A 24,434-nucleotide genomic window follows, 5' to 3' on the forward strand; every position below is an offset into this window, starting at 1 on the left:
TACAATATTTGTCCTTTTGTGTCTGGCTTATTTCACTTAGCATAATGTTTTCAAGTTTTGTCCATGTTGAAGCATGTGCCAGAATTTCATCCCTTTTTAAGGCCAAATAACATTCCACTGTGTGTCTAGACCACATTTGTTTATCCATTCACTCATGGATGGACATTTGAGTCGTTTCCATCCTTTCGGCTATTGTGAATAATGCTGCTTGAACATCGGTGTACAGGTATCTCTTTGAGTCCCTGCTTCCAGTTCTTTTGGGTGTATAACCAGAAGTAGGACTGCTGAGTCATATGGTAACTCTGTGTTTAATTTTTTGAGGAGCTCCCCTACATGTCCAGTAATTCTGATGTGTAAGATCCATAGTGTAAATCATAGTCTCTGTGCAATTTTGTATCTGATTTTCTCACTTCATTTTCCATTGTATCAACTATTCCTCAACAACGTTTTTTAAAGGTTGCATAATATTCCACTGGGTTGTTATACCACATTTCCTTTTTCTCCACTCATTGATTTCTGGGCCACAGCAAAAGAATTTAAAATACAATGATAAAATAAATAACTTGCTTCTGATAAAACAGCCTTATGTTCTGTTCGTACTTGTTCAAGAAATACTCACCAAAGATACGTTGCTGCCCTCAAGAAATTTTTTAATTTCTCCTTGGGAATTCTTGGGGATCATCCAATTCAGTGGTTTTAAAAGTTCTTTGAAGCCAAGGAACCTTTACTACAAACAAAACAGCAAAGAGATAAAAGGAGAGATGATCTAGAGGAGGGTGGGTGGGGCTCAGAGTCCTGTTCTCTCAGCCTCTCCAGCTCCTCTCTGTCTCTGAGGGACTTTGGGAGATTCTGGGGTTTTTTTGGAACACAGTTTGAAAACCACCAGGCTGGTCCAGCACCTTTATTTGAACAAAGGGTAGGCATCTTGACAGAGGAAGGGACTTGGCTGAGGTCAAGTTCATTTTTTAATTCATTCATTTCATTCATTCATATTTTTTCTCAACCCTTAACACCTGCTGCATGCATGTCAGTATCACTTAGGGAGCTTGTTAGAAATACAGGTTCCGGGGGCTTCCCTGGTGGCGCAGTGGTTGAGAGTCCGCCTGCCGATGCAGGGGACACGGGTTCGTGCCCCAGTCCGGGAGGATCCCACATGCCGCGGAGCAGCTGGGCCCGTAAGCCATGGCCGCTGAGCCTGCGCGTCCGGAGCCTGTGCTCCGCAACGGGAGAGGCCACAACAGTGAGAGGCCCGCGTACCGCAAAAAAAAAAAAAAAAAACAAACAGGTTCCCAGGACTCTTCCTTCCAGACTCCAAAGCAGTAGATGTATGGAGAGACCAGGACTGGAAACCCAGCTCCACAGTCCACACTGCGCTCCACTGGGGGTCTTCCCCTTACAGCCCCTGCCTTTGCAGATGCTGGCTCTTCGACCCAAGTGCCCTTCCCCACCCACCAGACTCCTACTCACCCTCTGAGGCCCAGTTCAAATGTAGCCTCTTCCTCTTGGAAGCCTTGCTACACAGCCCGTACACCATGGCTTAGTCCTTCCTCTGTGGCCCCAGAACACAACACGGGGCCTCCATCCCCACTCAGCCACTCACACATCTTTCTGTCGTGCATAATAGTTAATTGCTTCCAGGCCTGGCTCCCTGACTAGAACGTCAGCTCCTTAGGGAGTCTGTATAATCTCTGCATTCCCCACAGTACCAGGCATAGAGTGGGTGCTTTGTTATTGTTTATTGGCTGGACTTGGATCTAGTACAGACCCATATTTGGAGGGTAAGAAAACCGAGGCCCAGATGGAGCCTGCAGTTTATGGAACTAGACTGCCACCCGGGTGTCCTGAGGCTCAGCACTCAGACCTGGCCAGCTGGCCAGGAGGGCAACTAGCCGTCTGCTCTGGGCAGAGAGCACTGGCCCCACTACCTTATCCCTGACTCCTATAATAGCCCTGGTTTTCGGAAATCCAGAGAGCTCTGCCTTGCTTGTGATTCAAGTGTACGTGTTTGGATGCCTGGAATTAAGTAAATTCTAGTTTCAAAAAGTTTTATAAAGTATAAAACTTCAACATATACAGTGTGGGATATTATGTGAGTGCTGCTTGGACTAAGCCAGTGCTCAGAAGCTAAGAAAGCAAATCTAATAGGGACTGTCTGGGGGTAGGGCCAGCCAGCATTCTATCCAGAGGTGGCTGCTACAAAGCCCTCCTGTTGTCCTAATTTGTGACCAACAACTGCTGCTTTTCTAATTAGCACACGGGATGCTAAAAATAGTTTTTTTAAATCGGGGAAACAGATGCCTTGTTTATTATGATGAATGTTGTACACAGGCTCACACTGCTGAAATCAAAGTAGTTATGTTATGTATGTATTTATGCTGTGGGGATGGGATAAAGTAACTTCTATTCACTCCCCACTGTTGCATGAAGGTGGTATAGGGTTCCTTACCCCATCCCAGCCAGGAACTCTGGGTTCTATGGGACAATGTGGGACAGAACCCAGCCTCTGGAATCCTGGCATCTGCCTCTGCAGGGGTTCTTAACCTTTATTGTGCTCCTTTATGGACTCCTTTGGCATCTGGGGGAGCCTATAGACTCCTTCTGGGAATGTTTTAAATGTGAAAAATAAAATGAATACGATTATAGAGAGAATGACTCAAATTGAACTGTAGTTATTAAAATATTGGGTTGGCCAAAAAGTTTTTCCATACCATCTTACCGCAAACCCATACGAACTTTTTGGCCAACCCAATATTAATATTAGGGATTGATTTTCAGCTCAACCAAACTGAGATGCTTCCTCATCTGTAAAATGGGGATGATTCCAGTACCTGTCTCTCAGAGAGCTTAGTGAGAAGTGAATAATGAGTGTAAAGTGCTTAGAACCCAGCTCAGCATTCAAGAAATAGTAGCATATGCTGCTGTTCCTGCTTTGTTGCTGTTGTTATTATTATTATTATATAAGGTACAGATTCCTGCTCTTCAGAAACTCACAGCCTGGACTGGGATATATGTAATTATATGTAAGTAATTAAAGGTAGAAGTAAAGGTGCAGAAAAGAAGCCTGATCAGGGGACTAAGGGGAGCTCAGAGGGAGTGAAATGTCTTCCGGCTGAAAGAGCACTGGGTGGTGGCTAAGCTTTTGTGTCAGCCAGACTTGGATTAGTTCTGGCTCTGATCCTTAGCTTGAGCAAGAGATATCACCTTTCTGAGCCTTGGTTATCCTCCCTGGGAATACCAGTAGAATCTACAGGGATGCTGTGAGCGCCACCTCCTTCCCTCCCGTGATCAACCAGTTAAATCACACATCCTTCATTGCCTTGAACCACATGCCCTCCTTGTCTTTCTAGCCACCCTCACTGCCGCCTACCCCGGCCAGACAGCCCCTAACTGGGGAGGAATCCAGCCAGTTGCCGTCCCTGCCACTGTCCTTGGGCTGGTGTGGCTCGCTTGGTTACAACCCCAGCAGGGTTGCAGAGCTGCTTGACACCCTATGTTCTCATTCCTGGTCAGTGTCCTCTCCCAGTGCCCAAGGCATCTGCTCCTAACCTGGGTGGCTGTCACATTGCAAGCCTGCAAGACGTTCTCATGAGTGACCTAGCTTCCTTATCTCATAGGAAAGGGAAGCCACAGAAGACAACCCGCTGAACTTCCTTCTCATTCCTTTCAAATGTAGCTGAATCTTCAGCCATCTTTGAAACCTAAGGAGGAAAAAATTTCTACAGGACACTGGAGAGACGCTCTTGCCTCCACTTCATTTTCCTTTGTTTATGCAAGGCTCTCATTGAAGAGGAGGGTAAAGATTTTTTTTTTTTTTTTTTGCGGTATGCGGGCCTCTCACTGTTGTGGCCTCTCCCGTTGCGGAGCACAGGCTCCGGACGCGCAGGCTCAGCGGCCATGACTCACAGGCCCAGCCACTCCGCGGCATGTGGGATCTTACCGGACCGGGGCACGAACCTGTGTCCCCTGCATCGGCAGGCGGACTCTCAACCACTGCGCTACCAGGGAAGCCCTGGTAAAGATTTTTATAGGGAAGAGGGCAGACTAATATCTAGAGAATATCCTACTCTGTGTGAGATGGGCAGTGTATTAGTCAGGATGGAGTACGGTACGCTGCAGTAACAAACAACCCTTGAATCTTAGGGGCCAAACCCATAAAGGTGGTTTGTCTTTTTTTTTTTTTTTTGGCTGTGCCTCCCAGCCTGTGGGATCTTAGTTCCCCAACCAGAGATTGAACCTGGGCCCTCAGCAGTGAGAGCACAGAGTTCCAACCACTGGACCGCCAGGGAATTCCCTAAAGGTTTATTTCTTACTCTAGTTAATATGAGCATCTTGGGTCAGCTTGGGGCTGTGTTCCTCATTCAAGGAATCGGGCTGATGGAGCAGTTACCTCCTTGAATGTACTTCATGGCACTGAGAAAGAGAGCCCTAGAGGGTCTTCCACTGGCAGTTAAATGCTTGGGCCATCTCACATCTTATTGATCAGACTAGTCACATGGCCCTACTCAACCACAAGGGGACCAGGAAATGAAAGCCTACCATGAAGGTGGAGAGCAGGAACTATTTAGTAGAACAGCGTTAATGAATACCCCAGGTGGGCCACTCGTTTCTTTGTTTAGCTGCTAGGTCAACTCTGCAAGCTGAGACAACCAGGCAGATGGCACAAACAGAGTGGGCTGTAGGCTCTTCTTTGTGAGTGCTAGGAAACCACACCCAGAGAGAAAAAACCCCAATGGCGCTTCTTAGCCCCAAGTGCTAAGCAGAACAAAAAGGCACATGCAGCTGCCAGCCTCTGGGGGAATAAAAAGCAGAAGCTCAGTGAAGAAGGCAGCGGCCCTGAAGAGGGCAGGTGATACCTGCTGGGAGCTCCAGGTGCTAAACGCACAGGGAAGGCAGAGGCAATGGTATTGAACTGGGGTTCGCAAACCACATTCTTCATCACAGACCCATATGACGTTTTGTAAGTATCGCACATATTTAGGCGTTCTCCCTCCATTTCTGAGCTATTTGATGTTTATGAGAGGGATGTTCCTTCTGAATTGGGTGCCTCACTTGTCTCCAGTCCACACACGGTGCTCACCTTTTCCCTACGATGCTCACCTTTTCCCAGCTGCATTTCTGTGTCCCATCGTGGCATCCAAAATCATTCAAGGGCAGTGAGGGTGGAAGGGGGAGGGAAGGACAGAGACATGGCCATCCCTGGCAGAGGCTTTTGGGGTTTTCTTGGGCATAAATAAGGAAACTCTGGGAGAAGACTATCGACTGCAGCCCTCAGCCCCTCCCTGAGTTCTTGATTTCCTGTGCTTTGTTAGGAGGCTTCTCGTCCTTGTCCTGGAGAGATGCTGGCCACCTGGGTACTAGCCCCAGCCTCCTCACTTCATTGCTGAGGGGCCCTGGATAAGTTATTTCCCTGCCTTGGTGCCTCCGTTTTCTCATCTAGAAAATGAAGCAGCTCAAAAGACTGAGGCCAGGCCTGAAAGGAGAGTGACCCTGGGTGGCGGGGGTGTTCCTGTAGCCACGTGGGCGAAGAGGCAGGTGAGACTGCTCTCTGAGTCCGCCAGAAGTCCGTGGAGCCTAGAGTAAGGGGGTGACTCATTGCTGTCACAGGACACTCACCGCGGTTGCAGGATGTATATGGTGGCATGAGAGTTGGATTCTTGGCTCCACTTCCCACTACACGGAGCTCCGTGAGAGGGAGGCCGTATTGGCTAATCCTTGTCGACCTAGCAGCCTGGACAGTGCCTAGCACTTGGTAGGTTGCCAAGGTTGACATTAAATAAATACTTGCTTAATGAATGAATGAACAAACGAGCACATCATTCCCTTCAACTCTGAATCAGTGATTTGCAGACTTCCTTTGGGACAGGAGGAGGTTGAAGAAATTCTGGGCTCTATCCAAACCCAGCTTCCCACCTTGGGCAAGTCACCAGACTCCCTCTGTATGCAGGGACCCATCCTGCCTCACGGGCTGTGTCAGAGGCTTCAGCAAGCAGGAGGCCTCCTAAATGCCCCGTGCAAAGGAAGAGCTGGTGGTTTTTAGGACATGAGGACAAGTCCTTGTTTGACACAGAGCAGGTGGTGCTGGAGCCTGTGAGGTGGAGAGTTCTGGAATAATCATCATTAGGAATTGAGTAGCTACCGTCTATTGGGCACTTGCTCCAACATCAGGCCTTATGCCAAGCACTTGATGTGCACTATCTCATTTAAGATGGTCTAAGAGAGACATTGTTATTCTCGTTTTACAGAGGAGAGAAATCAAGTCCCAGGAGGTCAAGTGACTCACCCAAGGCCACACACTTAGTCAGTGCCCAGGCTGGGCTCACTCAAGTGCAGGCTCTAACCTCTATGCTCTACGGCCTCCTGCTGCTATGATGAGGTAGGGACAGTGCTTGTCTCTTAGGAACCAGTGATAATAATACAAGTTGCCTTTTCCTAAGTGCCTATGAGGTACCAGGAACTTTACAGATGTTATTGTTCATCCTTTCAACAACTCAAGGAGTAAGGAATTATTATCCCTATTTTACAGATGAGTAAACCAAGGCTCAGAATGTGAAGTGACATTTCCAGGGCCACACAGCAAGAAAGTAGGGAGCGGGGCTGGAATTTGAACTCAGGACTGGCTCATCCCAAGAACAGGCAGAGAAAAAGTCATCTCCATTGTGGGCTCCATTAAGAGATTGTTTTTTGGTTTTGTAGCTGTTGTTGTTTTTTAGCTTCCCACTTTAGGTTCCTAGAACGTCATCATTAGAGATTATTTCTTGGAAGGCCTTTTAGGCTCAACTTATTACAAGAAAAAAATCTAGTGGAGGGGAAAAAAAAGAAGCCCGAGGCAAAAACAACCTCAGGATTTTTCAGTAAATTCTTAGACTCTTAATACCTCCTAGCCTACACAGGGGAAGCAGGGTGAGCTGAGATGATCCCAGCCGCAGGCGCTAAGGGGGACAAGTTGGGGGTGGGGGCAGAAATGCGTCTGGAGGGACTGGGTTTGTACCACCTCTTGTACCACAAGCGGCCTCAGAAAAGAGTCTGGCTGCTGAAGCGGGTATCCTAAGGCACCGGTTGATAGTAAACACAAGCTCTGCATCCTAGAGGGTCCGAGGGGACTTCGTTGAACCCTCTTTATTTTATTGAACAGTTTTTACATAGAGTGACCCTATGATTTATCGCCCAGACCTGCACACCTTTGAGAGTGAAAGGGGGCACTAAAACATTGACCTGAAAACTGATCCACGACAAGCATAAATCAGAACTGTCCTAGGGAAAGCACCTTGATTTTATAGGCTCTGAGAAACTACCCACGCCAGGAAGGGTTGCTGTGAAAAGGCAAAGCCCAGATGTCAAAAACAGGAGGATGGTAAAACAAAACAGAAGAACAAGACAAGGGGTAGAGAGGAGCAGTGACTTCCGCCAGGGGACACCTATGCAGCCCCGGCTCTGTGCCAGCACCAGCCTGGTTAACACAATGGCAGTAGCTGAGGTCCACAGAGAGCACTTGGCATTTGTGGGCACACATGTCCCTCTCACCAGACCTGGGCTTGACAAGTGCAGGCAGTGGATGTGATTCATTCTGTGCCCACCCCAGTCCCAGCAGTCCCAGGACTGAGTAAATGTCCTCCAAGTGTTTACTGATGGAATAAATGCTTGTGGGCACGGCTTTCCTGAAGTGTGCCAGGGAAGATGATGTTTTGCTTGGAGAGGAAAGAGCCAAGGGTCCTATCTCTGAGGAGCCGTTAGGGTGAATGGGAAAGGCAAGGCTACACGGACAGGTAGAACTTATTGGTTCTGCTATCTGCTGGTCTGTGTTACTCAACCTCTGAGCCTCAGATTCCCTGTCTGGGGAATGGAGGGCTCATTAGTGATTGTAGAAAGGATTAAATGAGATGGTGTACGTAAATGAAAGGCAGTCTTTTTTTTTTTTTGGTACGCGGGCCTCTCACTGTTGTGGCCTCTCCCGTTGCAGAGCACAGGCTCCGGATGCGCAGGCTCAGCGGCCATGGCTCACGGGCCCAGCCGCTCCGCGGCATGTGGGATCTTCCCGGACCGGGGCACGAACCCGTGTCCCCTGCATCGGCAGGCGGACTCTCAACCACTGCGCCACCAGGGAAGCCCAGTCCTTATTATTAATAATAACATTCTGGGAAGCAGAGCTCAGTTCCACACTGAAAAGATGTGTCTTACAATCAGAAAAGTCCAGAGATGAACCAGACGACTCGGGTGGGTGGTGAGTTCCCCCTCACTAGAAGGCTTCAGGCAGAGGCTGTCCGGCATGGATGCTGTAAATGGTGTGACCACCTTTAGGCGGGAGGCTGGGCTAGCAGGACACCGGGAGAGGCAAGCTGACAGATTACCACTGGCGTCAAAGCCTGAGGGACTTGAACTCCTTTGGATGAGAGTGACTTGTTTATGTCACTGTTCATGTCACCTGGAAGACTGTGCTGTCGGCCAGCCAGGGGAGCAAACGGGGGCAACAGGCTGCGACTGGGAGCTGGCCCCTTGAGAGGGGGGATCTCCTTCTAGGAGGGAGAAAAGTTTTTAGAGGTCCCTGAAAACTTTCACTTCCTCCCACATGAAACGGCCCCTTGCTGGTTCCAGGGCCTCCCATTTTGGCTGAGGGGGAAGGAGTCTTCTTTAGACCTTGACTGCTCAGCTGTTCTGATGGGAACCAGGTAGAGCTTTGGATGCATCACGCCTGTTGGCTCGGGCTCCCGGCTCCCTCCCCAGGGTGCCCTCCCTCCACCCAAAGGCTGTGATCTCCCCTCTGACTCTGGTTTCTGGAGCCTCATCACATGCTCTGAACGCACCAACTGCTCCTCTGGTGGGGGGGTCATTCGCTGAGAGCCTGTGGCTGGGCATGAGGGGTGCCGTGAGCCCCCAGAGCTGGCAGGCATGCGATGCAGAGTCTGAGACACCAGCCCCACCTTTTCATCTGATTGGGAGGAGGGTGGGAAACAGCGAGGCACACACAGGGAGTTGCTCAGAGTTGGAGGCACAGCAGGCGACAGGATCTCTGTCTGTTGCCACCCCTCATTTGCCTGGCAAACCCACTCCTTGGGATTCTCAGGCAGCAGCACCCTTGCCCGGGGAACACAACCCTCCCTCCACAGCCTTCCCTCTTCCGGGGGCAAGTGAGGCCAGAGGCAGCCAGAGGAGTGTCAGCGGGCTGAGTTGAGCTGAGAATTCAGATGGGGCTAATCCCAGCATTTTTTTTTTGCGGTAGCGGGCCTCTCACTGCTGTGGCCTCTCCCGCTGCGGAGCACAGGCTCCGGACGCGCAGGCTCAGCAGCCATGGCTCACGGGCCCAGCCGCTCCGCTGCATGTGGGATCCTCCCGGACCGGGGCACGAACCCGTGTCCCCTGCATCGGCAGGCGGACTCTCAACCACTGCGCCACCAGGGAAGCCCCCAGCTGCTGCTTTTTTTTTTTTTTTTTTTTTAACATCTTTATTGCAGCATAATTGCTTTACAATGATGTGTTAGTTTCTGCTGTATTTTAACAAAGTGAATCAGCTGTGCATATACATATATCCCCATATCTCCTGCCTCTTGCGTCTCCCTCCCACCCTCCCTATCCCACCCCTCTAGGCGGTCACAGAGCACCGAGCTGATCTCCCTGTGCTACACGGCTGCTTCCCACTAGCTGTCTGTTTTACGTTTGGTAGTGTATATGTGTCCATGCCACTCTCTCGCTTCCAGCATCGTGGACAACTTTTGCGCCTGGCTCTCCTCCTGCCTCTCTACTCTGCCCCCCAGGTTTCAGGGCGGTGTCCGTTAAGGCTGCCCTGCTCTGTTCTCAATGCTCCCCTCCCTCGGCGCACAGCAGACCTGCCTGCTCTTGCCTGACGCTGGCAGCTCCCAAATCGGGCTCTGCCCAGGCTCTCTGTCTAGGACAGCATTACTGAGCTGACTTCTGAAGGTTCTTCAAACTCAGCGCTTCCAGAACAGAACTCACCAGCTCCCCCTCCTCCCAACCCCTCCACTTTATTTTTCAGGCAGCCATCCACTCTCCTGCTAGACCTCTTGCTGACAGATTCCTGGGCCACACCCTGGGCATCCTGATGCCTTAGGGCTGGGTTGGCCTGATGCCCTGCATTTCTAACAAGCTCCCAAGTGATGCTTGGTGCTGCTGGTTGTTTGATCCACACTTTGATACAATACGAAAGTAATTGTAAATCCGGGACAGTCTCTCCAAGAAGGTGACATTGAAGCAAAATTTGAAAGAGAATTTAGTTCCTGTAACCCAAGGTCTCAAGATGCCACTTCTTTCTTGTCTTCCAGCTCACCCCATGGCGTCAGGTCTCCACTCTTTCCCCTGGACATTGGCCAGCAGCCTCCTGGCTGGGCACCCTGGCTGGAGATTTAACTTCTCCCACCCACCCTCACCCTGCAGCCAAGGAATTCTTCTAAAAAGCAAATCACGTACCTCTCTTTGCTTAATGGCATCCAAGGATTCCCCAGCACCTTCGGGAGGAAATGCAGATTCCTCGGGTACAAGGCGCGGGGTGACAGGATTCTGCACGGCCCTCCCGCTTCTCTGTGCCCCTCCCCCAACCCCACTTCAGCTGCTCTGGATTGGAGCTTGTCAGCTTCCCACTTTATCCCCCCACGGTACCAAGTCGCCCATCCTGTCTTCTCACTTTTTTAGTCATTAATTAATTTTTATTTTTGGCCGCGTTGGGTCTTCCTTGCTGCACCGGCCTTTCGATAGTTGCGGCGAGCGAGGGCTGCTCTTCGTTGCGGTGCGCGGGCTTCTCACTGCGGTGGCTTCTCTTGTTGCGGAGCACAGGCTCTAGGCGTGCGGGCTCGGCATTTGTGGCTCGTGGGCTCTAGAGCCCAGGCTCAGTAGTTGTGGCGCACGGGCTTAGTTGCTCCGCGGCATGTGGGATCTTCCCGGACCAGGGCTCGAACCCGTGTCCCCTGCATTGGCAGGCGGATTCTTAACCATTGCGCCACCAAGGAAATCCCCTGTCTCCTCACGCTTTTGCACAAGGGGAAGCACCTTCTGCCTGTCTTGGTGGCATCCCCACCCCCATCCTCCCTGAAGGCATGCTCTTCAGCACCTGTCCTTTCCCTCCTCTGAACCTTCAAACCCTCCTCTCCATGGCTCGGTCTCCTCAGGGGTTTCCCGTCGTCTGCAGTGTACTCAGGAGTGTTTCCCTTTTTCTCCATGGCTTCTCTCACTGGACCCTCTCTCCAGCCCTTCCCAAGGCAAGCTGCTGGCAAGAGGTCCTTGCCCTCACTGACGTCACTTCCTCGCCTGAGGTTCTTTCCTCGACACATTGCAACCTGGTACCCGGCTCCAAGCTTCCGTGGGTTTCTGATGCCAGCTGCCCCCGGGGGCCCCCTCTTCTATCACATACTTCCCCTCCTAGGGTGATCTTACCCACTCACATCTCTATGTTGCCCAGAGCTGAATACTGGCTGACCTGCAGCATCTCTACTGGCCATCCCACAGAGCCTGTCTCAGGGAGGCATTTCTCTTCTTCCTATAATCCTGATCAAATAGAGATGCTCTAAGGATTCCACCCACTTTCCTCTCTCTCAAGACCACCTCCACGTCCCCACCCACCTCCGGCCTTTTGCTCTCAGCTCTGTAATTGTACGCAGGTGGTTCTGCGAGTGTTTATAGGCTTCCAGCCAATAGCTATTTGGATAACTGTCTCTACTGGGTAGAACTGTGTCTACCAGAAAGATGTGTTCAAGTCCTCACGCCCGGTGCCTATGAATATGAGTTTTTTTGGAAATAGATTCTTTGCAGATGACTCAAGCTAAGATGAGGTCACACTGGATTTGGGAGGGCTCCAATCCAGTGACTGGTGTCCTTATAAGAAGAGGGAAACTTCGACACAGACACACACGGACAACACTGTGTGGCGCTGTAGAGCATTGGGTTATGCTGTCGCGAGGATCGCGCCAAGGGTTGCTGGCAGCCACCAGAAGCTAGGAGAGAGGCATGATGGGTTCTCTCTCATGACCTTCAGAGGGAACCAGCTCTGCCAACACCTTGACTTTGGACTTCTGGCCTCCAGAATTGTGAGAGAATAAACTTCTGTGGTGTTAAGCCACCCAGTGTGTGGTACTTTCTTACGGAAGCCCTAGCAAGCCAATATACCATCCATCTGTCCATCCGTGCACCGATCCTCAGGACCGCCTCTGTACTGGACCCTGTGTGAGGACCACCAGGGACCTTGAGTTAAAGCAGAGCTCCCTGCGGCCCTTGAGAGCTTGCACGTGGACGGCGAGATGGACACTCGCACAGCAACCTGTGCTCCAGGTAGGCTGCACAAGGGCAGTGGGAATTTGGGAGAGAGAATCAGCTCCAGCCGGGAAACAGATCTCAGAGGAGGTGACGTTGAGCTCTGAAGGCTGCACATTCATCAGCCAGGTTTGCAGAGCAAGTGAGAACAGGCTCTTCACAGCCACCGAGCCCACGTGGGTCCCCTCCAAGGAGCCATACGGATCCTGGGAAAGTTCTGCTTCAGCTTGGTCAGCGCCCACATGGCGTGTAAGGCCCAGATGGGGAAAAGGATGTGCCTGGAGCCACATGGCCTGTGGAAGCAGGTCACTGGATTTAGAAAGCACTTTCTTGGGCTTTCTTTTATCTGGTTGTATTATTAGTCTTGACTTCAATTTTTAAAACATTTTCTTGGGCTTCCCTGGTGGCGCAGTGGTTGAGAGTCCGCCTGCCGATGCAGGGGACGCGGGTTCATGCCCTGGTCCGGGAGCATCCCACATGACGCAGAGCGGCTGGGCCCGTGAGCCATGGCCGCTGAGCCTGCGCGTCTGGAGCCTGTGCTCCGCAACGGGAGAGGCCGCGACAGTGAGAGGCCCGCGTACCAAAAAAAACAAACAAACAAACAAAAAAAAACATTTTCTTCACTGCAATCCATCCCCTTCCACAGGCTCTTTGGAAAGAAATGCTTCTGGGGCTGGGCTGGGCTGGGCTGAATGGGGCAGGCCTGCCTTTCCTCCTTACCTTCATAGTTGCTTGAGTCCTCACCCCGGCCTTGCAGTGAGCCAGGTTGGGAGAAAGTTCTCTGTGGCTCTGCCAGACTCGGAGTCCCCTCTCTCAAAAAGCTGGTTTCCCCTCTCTTTGCTTGGCTGAGTTTCTCTGTTTTGTGGCCAGAATTGTGCCCCATTTCCTCTTTTCTTTCAGCGGTGTGTTTGGGGCCTCCTTTGGGAGGGTTCAGCAGGGCTCCTGAGTGGCCTGGAGGTTCTGTGGCATCCTGGCCCCTGCCTCCAAAAGCCAAAAGGTTCATAAGATGACCCCACAGGACCTCCTGGGGGGACTGGGCCTGAGCAGAAGAGGATTTACAAATCCTGAAGGGGGGGGTGCTGCCTGCCAGCCTGTCTTTAGTGAGAAGGAAGAGAGGGGTGAAGGCCTGTGCAGACAGACATGCCAGGTCCCTGGGAGGCAGAAGCCCACCTGAAAAGGTCCAGTCACATCACCTCCTCCATGAAGGCTTCTGAGATTCTCCTGGTCAGATTTCTATAGGAGCCTGATTCACAGCTGTACCCCCAGATTCAGGCTCAGGCAGGGCAGAGTGGAATTGGGAGGGACCCTCCACTCCACAGATGAGAAAACAGAGGCACAGAGAAGGGAACTGGACATGGCTGCATCACACAGGCTGGTGATAACGGAGCAGGGGTTCAAATAGTACTTTTAGTTTCTGGTACAAAATGATTCCCCTTAAAAAAGGAGTCATCTGTGGCCAGTATATCACATTCCGTAATCAGAGAAGTGCTGTTTAGGTGCAGTTATTTTTCTCTTATTATAATTATTTTTTTATTTTTTATTTTTGGCCGCACTGGGCAGCTTGCGGGATCGTAGTTCCCCGACCAGGGATCGAACACGGGCCCCCTGTAGTGGAAGCGCAGAGTTCTAACCACTGGACCACCAGGGAATTCCCAATTTTTTTTTTTCTCTTTTTAAAATCTGATTTCGATCTGATTTGGGCAGAAGTTCCCCAGTCTACCACAGACCCCATCACTCCCTATTGCATTATACCTGGTCAAATTCACACAATTCTGCTGCCCACCTGGCTCCTGGCTTTCACTCAGCATTCATTCAACATATATCTATTGAGCATCTAATAGGTGCCAGGTACTGTTCCAGGTACTGGGAAAACCCAGAAGTGACCAAGATGGAAGACAAGCACCCCCCGCCCCCCAATAGCGCTTGGGTTCCAGTGGCATTTGGTTCACAGCCCCCGCCTTCTTCTACATCCATTAGCATCCCCAGTTTGCTCTGGCTTCACCACCATCGGGGGTCTAAGAGGTTATGGTGGGATAGAAGCATGGAAAAACCCTAAACTTGTCTTCCATTCCAGGGTTAATGACTCAGATCATACACTTCTGTAAGGTTCTTACTTTATCTTCAGTTCCCTTCTTTATAACTTGGGACTGTACTCTTCACCCTACTTACCCTCCTAGGGTTGTGTAGAAGTATATGGGTCGTTGTAGACAGCAGTGGCTCTACACAGGGCATGATTGTGACCTTGAGGGATGCTGAGCTTCTCACCTGTTCAGGAAGTAGTTCTGCTCTGAGGCAGGGCACTGGCCTACTGGCTTCAAGCCTCTCTCCATTCAGGGAAGGGTGAGAATTTCTAGGGGAGTCGAGGGCACCCCCTGGCACCCACCGCCCGATTGTGATAAGAACCACCAGGTGCCTCTTTTTCACCTCCATCTGGGGCCACCAGCCTGAGGAAGCAGTGAGAGGAACCAAGGGAGGGGAGAGGGGGAGGGGAGACTCCTCGGTTGGGGAAATCCAGCCACCTGTATTGGGGGCTCAAGCCCAGCCTGTCCTCAGAACCCAGTCCTTGCCCCTCGGTGGGAGCTCCTCATACCTTCCAAGCTGTCAACAAAGCCAGCATCTTCCTTCTCTAGAAAGAGTCTGACCTACAGCATGAAGAACCAAGGTTAGCCCCAGGAAGGGTCTTCCTGGCACAAGGGGTGTGGCTGAGGCTCAGGATGGAAGCTTGTGGAAGCAGGGGGAGCGTTCCAGCATGGCTTTGGTGGAGTCTGTCCTGGAGTTAGGTGGGATGGAGGCACATCTCAAGAAGGTTTGCTCTGTGTTGCTTGGAGAGAGTCATCATGATTTCATTTTTCCAGCTCTTCTCAAGGAAATAGACTTAGAGGTGCAGACTCTCCTCAGTGCAGTTATTTACTGCATGGGCTTTCACCAAGATCATTTCAGCACTGATGCTCACAGGTGTGTGGCAGTACTTAATGGTAATGGAAACATTGGCCGGAACCTCTCCTTCCCCACATTTCCCCAACCTGGAGGAATACATGATCAAAATTTTTATTTCATACACCAATGTAAAATCGAGGGAATGGCCACCTTGGATTAATTGAACACTAGAGAGTATCAGTGATTGAGAACCTCAAGCACTTTTCAAGGAGTATCTCCTTAATTCTTGCAATAATGGGTAATATGTATCTCTATACCCTTACCATGTGCCAGCTACCATACAAGTACTATTATCCCCATTTTATAGCTGTAGAAACAGAGACACAGAGAATTAAATTGCCCAGGATTGCACAGCATATGGGGCAGAGCCAGGACTCAAACCCAGGCAGCCTGGGCCCAGAGTCCAAATTCAGAACCACCATGCTCTAAGCTCCTCGCCTACCCTGAGAGGTGGGGATTATGATTATCCCCAACACAGAGAAGAGGAAACCAACCACATTGCTCCATCACTCATGAGCATCAGCAAGAATGTCTTTTATAGGGCTTCCCTGGTGGCGCAGTGTTTGAGAGTCCACCTGCCGATGCAGGGGACACGGGTTCGTGCCCCAATCCGGGAAGATCCCACAGGCCGTGGAGCGGCTGGGCCCGTGAGCCATGGCCGCTGAGCCTGCGCGTCCGGAGCCTGTGCTCCGCAACGGGAGAGGCCGCAACAGTGAGAGGCCCGCGTACCACACACAAAAAAAGAATGTCTTTTATAACTGCCCTGAACACATTCAGGATTCAACAAACAGTGACAGCCTGACACTTTTGTGTCTGTAGCATTCTTTGCCAAGAACACTTGATCCTCACACTTCCACAGAGGTAAGCAGGGTGGGGATCTGACCCTTCGTGATTCCCAGCCGGAAGGGGTCTGGGATGTGAAGCCAGGGCATCTCCACACCTGGGCTACAGCTACCTTGGCTGCAGCTCTGACGCTGTGTGATCCTCTAACTTGGGGTGTGGCAGACAGACAGGCACTGAATGCTGGCTGTCATCTGACAGGCCCGTGGACTGTTAGGGCTGGAAGGGACCTTGGTGATCATCGAGTGATGAGATCAGCCAGCCCGGCTGGGATGCCAGGCTCAAAACCTGGACAGCCTCTGGCCTCCTTTGATCAGGAGAGCAACGTGGCCTGAGGCTCCCTTGCTCCAGTTCCCCGCCTCTCAATTAAACACTGACCACAAGTATGTGCTCCCTTGTTTTGAGAGTCTGTGCTTCAGAGAAGGAGGAATTTCATGTTGGATCCTCTGGAAGTTGAATTTTCTGCCTTCCAGGTTTGCATGCTCTGTCGAGCTGTGGGTAACCAACCTGGAGCTTCTGATTCCACTAACCTGTAGAGTGTCCCCCGGGGGCAGCTCAGGAGGAAAGGCAGCATCAGACCCACCAGCTGGTGACCTCGAGCAAGTCACAGAGGCTCTCAGAGCCTCCCTCCCTTCCCTGACCACTGGGTGGGTGAGCCTGAGGATTCACTGAGATAAAGGAGAGAGGCTGCTTTGTAAACTGTAAAATGGAAGACCCACGTGATCAGCGCTTGCTTGTTGAAAGGACCGGTTTATCTTAGCGCAGCTCCTTAGCCTCCAAATGCTGTTATCTTTCCCTTCCCTGTTGACCGCAGTACAGATGCCTGGATCATTTAATGCAACAGATCTTCCCTGAGCCCATAGTGAGGTGCTCCATGGTGCTCGGTATTGGGGTGTCCACCCCAAGAGAAGGAAAAAAGCAGGGTCTATCCGTGACCCTGTGTCCTGAGAGCCAGAGTCAGGGAAAGACCGAATGCCCCAGAGAATGCAGTTTCCAGCAGGAGGGTTTCTGTTCACTTTTGCTCTTAACATACACACGGAGAAGGGACATTTGTGATGAATTTTCACAAAGTAGACACACCTGGGTAACCACTACCTGGCTCAAGAAACAACATGGAACTCCCCCGGGGCCCCTCCCCAGTCTCTACCACCCCCCTCTCTGACTTCTAGCACCACAGGTTGGTTTTGCCTATTTTTGAACGCTCAATGAATGGAATCATCCAGGCCTTCTTTTGCTCAGTGAGAAAGAAGTGTGTGTGAGATTCATCCTGCTGATGTCAGTGGCTGTAGCTGGTTCCTTCTCGCTGATATACGTGGACTCCCATGCTCGATCACACCCAATCTGTCTGATGGTGGGCCTTGGGGTCGTTGCCAGTTTTTGGTGCACTGTGAATGTTCCAGTCCGTGTCTCTGTGTGAGCTTATGTGTATTTTCTTTGAGGTATAGACCTGGGTGGAATAACTGGGTTGTAAGGTATGGCTGGTTTAGCTGTAGTAGATGTCGGCGGGAAGGATTTTAGGAAGTAGTTAAGCAGGACTTCCAGACCCTGGAGACTGTGGTCGACTAGCTCATGCCCCCAGAGGAGGGGGCTGTGAAAGCTCTGGAAAACAAGAGGAAGAGGCTGGATTAGGCATCCCTTGGAGGCTGGGGGGCAGTCCTTGGCCCCTTTCTGTCTGGTTTTGGTCCCGTCTCCTTGGTCTGTCTGGGGTTTCCAGTCTGTACTCCCAAGGAGGTGTCCAGGGCCACTTGGGAGGGATGGGTAGGGGGGCTTTAGGCTTCATTTCCCTGCATCACCCACAGCTCCCTGTGTCCTCTGTTTCACATAGGGGTTCTGGGAATGACTTCATGTGCTTTTTTTTTTTTTTTTTTTTTTAAAGCTTTCGCTGTTTCAACATTTGAAAATCCACCGCTGTGAGGTCCCTTCCAGCTGGGAAGTTCTATTTTGGGACCAGGAGGTGGGTGTGGGAAGGGTTAAGCATTATTCAGCCAAAGAGCAGGGTTGGGCCTCGGTGACCTTTTAAAGTTCTTATAGCTCGGCTTGCAATGCGGGCGATCTCAGAACATTCTATAAAAATAGCGCTCAAACAAAACAACTTCTGAAGCCTAAAGGATGTGGATGAGAGGCTCGATGTGGAGGAACGTTTAGGTGGCATTTCAACAGGAGTCTTGAGGACTCTCTCCTTCAGGCACCCCTCTCCATTTTTTTTCCCTTCCTTTTTAATTCTCCATAGGCTGTTCCTGGTAGCTGTCACTTGGGGTTGTTTGGGTTCAGAACGGTTCTCATTTTCGCCCAGGAGTGGGTGACGCAGGTGGCCGGTACGTCTCTCCCAAGGGTGGTGGCCTTCCCTCCTCCAACACCAGCCCTAGTTTGGACCTGTAGTTTCGCTTGGTGAGGGAGGCCGGGCCGTTCCCGGGCCCAGAGAGGAACGTCTCTGCCTTGGCATGCAGCTCTGAGTCAACAGGCCTGATAAACGGCCCACTTCCCAGGGCCAGCAAGGAACAAAGCCCTGACTGCTGCTGCGGGATCCGTCTGCCCCCCTCTTCCTGAAACAGCTGTTTATTCTTTTGACAGGAGTTGGAACGGAGCACCTTCCCTTCCTCCCAGCCCGGCCTCCTTCTGCAGAACGGAGCTCAATAGAACTTTGTTGTTTTGCCTTTTACTCTGGGGGGAGAGAAGCAGACGATGAGGTACGTGACATGTTGAAATGATTTACCTCTGCCTTGTCGGGGTCACTGGGGGTTTTGTGAGCCAGCTGCGGCGTGCATGCCCCTGGGGGAGGAACCCCACTCTCCCCCTAACTGCTTGCTGGTCCCCTCGGTAGTTCTAGAAGAAGACAGAGTTCTCCTCTCCCCAGCGTCGGATCAAGAAGTGGGTGCTGGCGGGATGCTGGTCCAGTCCCTGTTAGTTTGCTGCCCCTGGCAGGACCTCACAGGGCGTGACTGCAGCCTGGGGTTTTCTGTGCAGGACTCAAAGTGCCATTGCAGGGGCAGGAGGGCGAGTCTTGGGGCCCAGGACCTGCGTTGCGGGTGGATGCAGAGCCCTCTCAGGGCAGCGCCGACCCTTCGTTTACCTCCCCTTATTTCTCTTGGAAAAACTCTTGCACACTGATTTCTGGGCCAGGCAGCAAGGAAAAGCTGGCTGGATCCAGGCTTCAGATTTCCTGAAGGGGATTCAAGAAAGGGCACTACAAGACGTCCCTCCGAGAACAGGTTGTTCCATCTGTGATGGCTGGAGCGACAGCTAGTTGTATATTTAGTCTGAAGCTTGTCTCTTATTTTCCTCCGTCTGTGTTTACTTTGACCCTTATAATGAAAAACATAACTGGAAACAGCCCTCCATGCACGAATTATAACATGTTTCTTCCAACAGGGAGCATTTCCCCATAATGCCCACTAATTTAGAGAGGTTTTAGGATAAAGCAGCATTCTCCCTCCTCACCCCCAGCACCAACCCCCTGCCAAGAGCTGGGCCTGGAAGGCAGAGGGTCTGCTTTTCAAACACACCACCCACCTTGTGGGTGAGCCCAGTGATCTCAGCCTTTGCTAAAGCTCAGTTTCCTCAGCTAAAAGCCGCTGCGCTGACCAGGATCAGGGATGAACAGGATGGAGTGAGTGCAGAAGGCTCCCACACCAGGCACACAGGAGGCACCTGGAAATGGCAGAGGAGTTGAGCCAGTGCTCACCAGCTGGTCCAAGGAGAAGCTAGCCGCTCAGTGAGTCTAGCCTGTGATTAGCTGGCTTTGGGTCAATTGCTAAGTGGTAATCATGAAAGGCAAAATGAGAGGATGTCGCAAAGAGACATGGGTGGTTAGTCCATGGGTAAGCCTGCATGTTTACTGAGAACAAAAGAGTTAAAAGGGTGGGCACTGGAGGCCAACTCTCTGGACCTGAATCCTGGCTCCACCACTTTATGCTGTGTGGCATTGGGCAAGTCACTTAACCTTTCTGAGCCTCCATGTTCATATCCGTAAAATGAGGATGATACTAGAATGACTTCACAGGGTCGTAGTGAGGCTTACCTGAGAGATTACTGGTAAAGCATTTAGTCCGGGGCCTGGCCTGGTTCAGTTGGGGGGCATCCAAGTGTTGCAGGGCCAGAAGCTTATTCAATTTTCAGGGTCCGCTTTAAGAAAAAGAATGTAAAGTTGCAAGTATAATATTAGGGTGGAAGTGAACGCAGTCGTCCCTCGGGGTATCCACAGGGGATTGGTTCCAGGACCTCACAGATACCAAAATCTGAAGATGCTCAAGTCCCTTACATAAAACGGCATAGTATTTGCATATAACCTACACACATCCTCCTGTTTACTTTAAATCACCTGGAGATCACTTACAATACCGAGTATGATGTAAATGCTATGTAAATAGTTGCATGTATGCAGCAAATTCAAGTTTTGCTTTTTGGAACTTCCTGGAATTTTTTGTTTTTTAACATTTTTGATCCGTGGTTAGTTGAATCCGTGGATGTGAAACCCATGGTTATGGAAAACTATTTAGAATGTGAGGAGACATCCCAACAAATAACAAAAATTGACAAATACTCTACATAGGACAAAATCCAGAAAACATCCTAATAAAATGTGAAAGTAATATAAAAATGATCAGTATTACTCAGCTGTCTGATGCACCTGTCATATTTTGGCTGCCTACTCCTGGATTGCCTCTTTGTCTGCTGATTTTGTAGTATCATTTTTTTTTTTTTTAATATATTGATCTGGTGGTAGGCACAATTTTATTTTATTTTATTTATTTATTTTTTGCGGTACGCGGGCCTCTCACTGTTGTGGCCTCTCCCGTTGTGGAGCACAGGCTCCGGACGCGCAGGCTCAGCAGCCATGGCTCACGGGCCCAGCCACTCCAGGCCCGGGCACGAACCTGTGTCCCCTGCTTCGGTAGGCAGACTCTTAACCACTGCGCCACCAGGGAAGCCCTGTAGTATCATTTTTAATAGAGGCAAAAGGAAGACAAATCAGTTTTGCCTCTAGCATGGTTAGTCAATGGTTGCTTTTTATAACTGCGAGTTTAGAAGTTTCTTTCAGCTTTACAACTTGTTATCGGTGATGCCACGGCTGTGAATCTTTTGGCAGTTTCCTGCTCAGGTGGCTCCAGCCAGATCTCTGAAGAACTTAGCTCTTCGATCCTGGATGGCGGGAGGGGGGTGTGGGTACCAGGTGGCTGTGAGGTCTGGATCACTGGGACCCCTGAGCAGGGAGCAGAACAGCAGCTAGTTCAGCTCCTTCTGTTGTGGATCTAAGTGGGAGGCTCCTGGGAGCTCAGCAAGGCCTACCTGGAGCAGGTTGTTACTGGGACCCAGGTAGGTCTGCAGGGAGTGGGGTCAGGATTCAGGCCCCACCTGCAGCCCTGGGACAGGCACCCAGGCTGGAGTGATTCCCCCAGGCAGGAGCAGCGCCTTGCCTCGGAGCAGCATTTGGGCCTTCCCCACTCTCCACCCCAATGGGAGAGCAGGCCCAGTCTTGCCCGGGGTCCTGACTCAGAGGTTTCATAAGCTTCTGGATTAGTTGGCCTGTGGGCTCAACATGAGTTGGTTGGCCATCCTCTCTCTTGATCATCACTTCCAGGAATCTGCGGGCCATTGCAGCAAAACGAGCTCCATGTGGCTGAGTGAACTTGTCCTCATAAAATGAGACTTCCAGCCCTGTGGCTGATTTCTCATCCAGGTCCTAGGTCAATCAGGAAAGCCTGTCTTGGAAAGTTAAGTCCACAGGACTTGTTTCAAGGCCGGGGAGACTGAGGCCAGAGGAACCCTTGACCCTGGTTCCCAAAGCCGCTCTGTGTGGGAGCTGGGGTGATGTTTGAGCCGCCGCTTCCTTCCCTGCCCATGGTGAGCCATGGGGGCAAAGGCCATGCGCAGCGGGACCCCGAGCTGGGGGGCGGTGGGGAGCCGAGCTGACCGTCACAGCAGTCACAGCGTGGCCTGGAGGGCTCTCCCCTGACTCTTCTGTGTGGTGCTGCCCTGGAGGGCCAAGACTCCTCTCAGAGGGAACCACAGCTCTGCCCTCAGAGCCACGCATTTCTGAATCTCTCCCCTGAGAAAGCATCATCCTTTTACCACTGCCATTGGTGGAGCATTTACTGACCACCAGGCACAATGTGCTGTGTAAACATGTCTCCTTTTGTCCTTTCAAGAACCCTAGAGGAGGGTGTTTGAAGCTCCATCTTGTCTATGTAAATAGAGGCTCAGAGCCAGAGAACTTGCCCGGGGTTGTGCATATAGGGCTGCACATTCGCCCGGCCTAATTTCTGCCTGGAATGCTGGATCTAAGTGTTACAATGGAGGATGTGGAAGGTGAAAGATTAGGAGTTTTGTGCAGGGTGACTAATGCCCAGTCAGCTCCTGAGCCCTCTCCCCACCCCCTTAGCTGCTTTGTTTTGTTTGCAGCACTTGTGGGTTCCAGGGGCAGGGGGAAGAATCACGGGCAGAGAGGAAGATTCTTCAGCCTACAGGAAGGTTTGGTTTCCTCTGCCACTGCTGTTCCCATTCTCTCCCAAGATAATGGCTTTTCCAGGGCTTCTGAGTGCCTGTGATTCAGCTGAGATGCTCACCTTTTCCCCTGACACGGGATGGAGAAAACAAGGGCCACTAGAAATCCTTTCAGAGAGGAATTCTGTTTGGAAGGAATACCTTGACTTAGATCAGTTGGGGTGAAACTATAAGATTCTCTGAAGTCGTGGGTGTGTGTATCATTCTGTGTGGAAGAATTAATTTATGGGACACATGGAAACATCTGACACTCCAGGCAAACAGAAGAGGAAGAGGAGGCGGGGGTGGGGAGGGTGCGAGGACGGCGGAGGAACGACAGGCTTACAGTGTGATCCTGCCTTGCGAAATGCACCCAGGTTTTTAGCACAGTCTGCACCTGTTGCAGGAGTGGGGATGGTTTCCTGTGGAAACCGTTGCAGGGACTGAGTTCTGGGAGTGGCCCAGGAGCAGCCCGTGTCGGTGTTGGGATGGATTCAGAGGGAAATCGCAAACACCATGACAAGAGGGCCTGGGAGATGCTGGGAGGGCTCAGGTGGAACTGGGCCTGGCTGGGCTCACATGATCCTCTGAGGGGTGGGGTCCAGGTGACTCAGCTAGTTACACTCTCCCATATAAGGCAGGGTGTTAGTATTCTGTAGGTCCTAATTCTGTGCTCAACCCCTTAAATGGGATATTTGTGGGGTTTTTTTTTTTTTTTTTTTTTTTTTTTTTGCGGTACGCGGGCCTCTCACTGTTGTGGCCTCTCCCGGGCCCAGCCGCTCCGCAACATGTGGGATCTTCCTGGACCAGGGCACGAACCCGTGTCCCCTGCATCGGCAAGCGGACTCTCAACCACTGCGCCACCAGGGAAGCCCTAAATGGGATATTTGGAAGCAACCCCAACTTTCCTACTTGGTGGGTAAGAGAGTCAACCACGAATCTTCAGAATGACACAGTTTTGAAAATTCTGAGAGACAAACACATCAGCGAAGGGCTTTTAGGCCGCATTGGCTGCCAAATGCCTCATTTTATCCAGAGAGAAAAATAAAAATGTTTTAAAAGACCCGCTGGCCACCCTGCCAACCCTTCTGTCCCCAGAGACTTGGGTTCCAGATTCCAGGAAGCGTGTATACACCCGTTTCCAGTGCTTTGCTAAAGGATGTGAGATTGGCTCATTTGCACAGCTTCCAACTGTAAGTTTCCAACAAGAGTGATGCCTGGCCACAGCAAAAAGTAAGCAGAGTCAAGTCATTTATAGAGTCCAGAAAGAAATGGGCTTCAAGAGTTGCCTCTGAGGCTAATTTCTGAAATTAAAAAATCAAACAGCTGCATTTGGAGAGGGGATTAGGGGGTGTGTCTGATTTTATATCAGGCTCTCCCTGATGTAAGCGTCAATGTTCTCTACCATGAGAGCTTGCACGTTTCTCTATTTAATGTTTCTTACACCAGGAGAAAATTTGCGTTTGATCCTCAGCAGGTGGGGTTGATCAAGCTTCGGATGGCCTGGGCTTGATCAAAGAAAATCAAAGTCGCCTGGCATTGCCAAGGAGCTCTTAATCAGGCTGCAGCACAGAACAGATGGATAAACTTTTAGAGTCCCTAATTTGCATCCGTTTGCACTTTATTGTTTAACATGTTCTTATTCCAAAACCCTTATTCTTTTCTCTCAAATATGCTTTGAGCTCTTGCTAACTACCAGGCACTGTGCTATCTTCATTGGATCCTCCCAACAGCCTGTTTTATGGATACCAGTAATAAGAACTAGCATTGTTTGAGCATTTATATGGTGCCAGGCACAATGCTAAATATTTTATGGATGCCAACTCTTACAGTCATCACCATTTTTAACCCCATTTTAGAGACGAGGAAACCCACCTAAATGTGATCCGTTACAGGTCCACCATCCCTTTTCTGAATCCCTAGGGCCA

General features: G+C 50.9%; 1 protein-coding gene across 2 annotated transcripts in view; it reads left to right on the forward strand.

Moving 5' to 3' along the window:
- GGTA1 (glycoprotein alpha-galactosyltransferase 1 (inactive)) overlaps positions 1-24,434 on the forward strand; it is a 52,751-nt gene that overhangs the window by 2,251 nt on the left and 26,066 nt on the right. For both annotated transcript variants that reach the window (XM_081236774.1, XM_081236775.1), the window contains exon 2: positions 18,598-18,713. The gene's annotated coding sequence lies outside the window, so the exon portion shown is untranslated. The remainder of the gene's footprint in view (positions 1-18,597; positions 18,714-24,434) is intronic.

The sequence above is a fragment of the Mesoplodon bidens genome, assembly GCF_964165515.1.
Source record: "Mesoplodon bidens genome assembly, chromosome: 6".
Classification (NCBI taxonomy): domain Eukaryota; kingdom Metazoa; phylum Chordata; class Mammalia; order Artiodactyla; family Ziphiidae; genus Mesoplodon; species Mesoplodon bidens.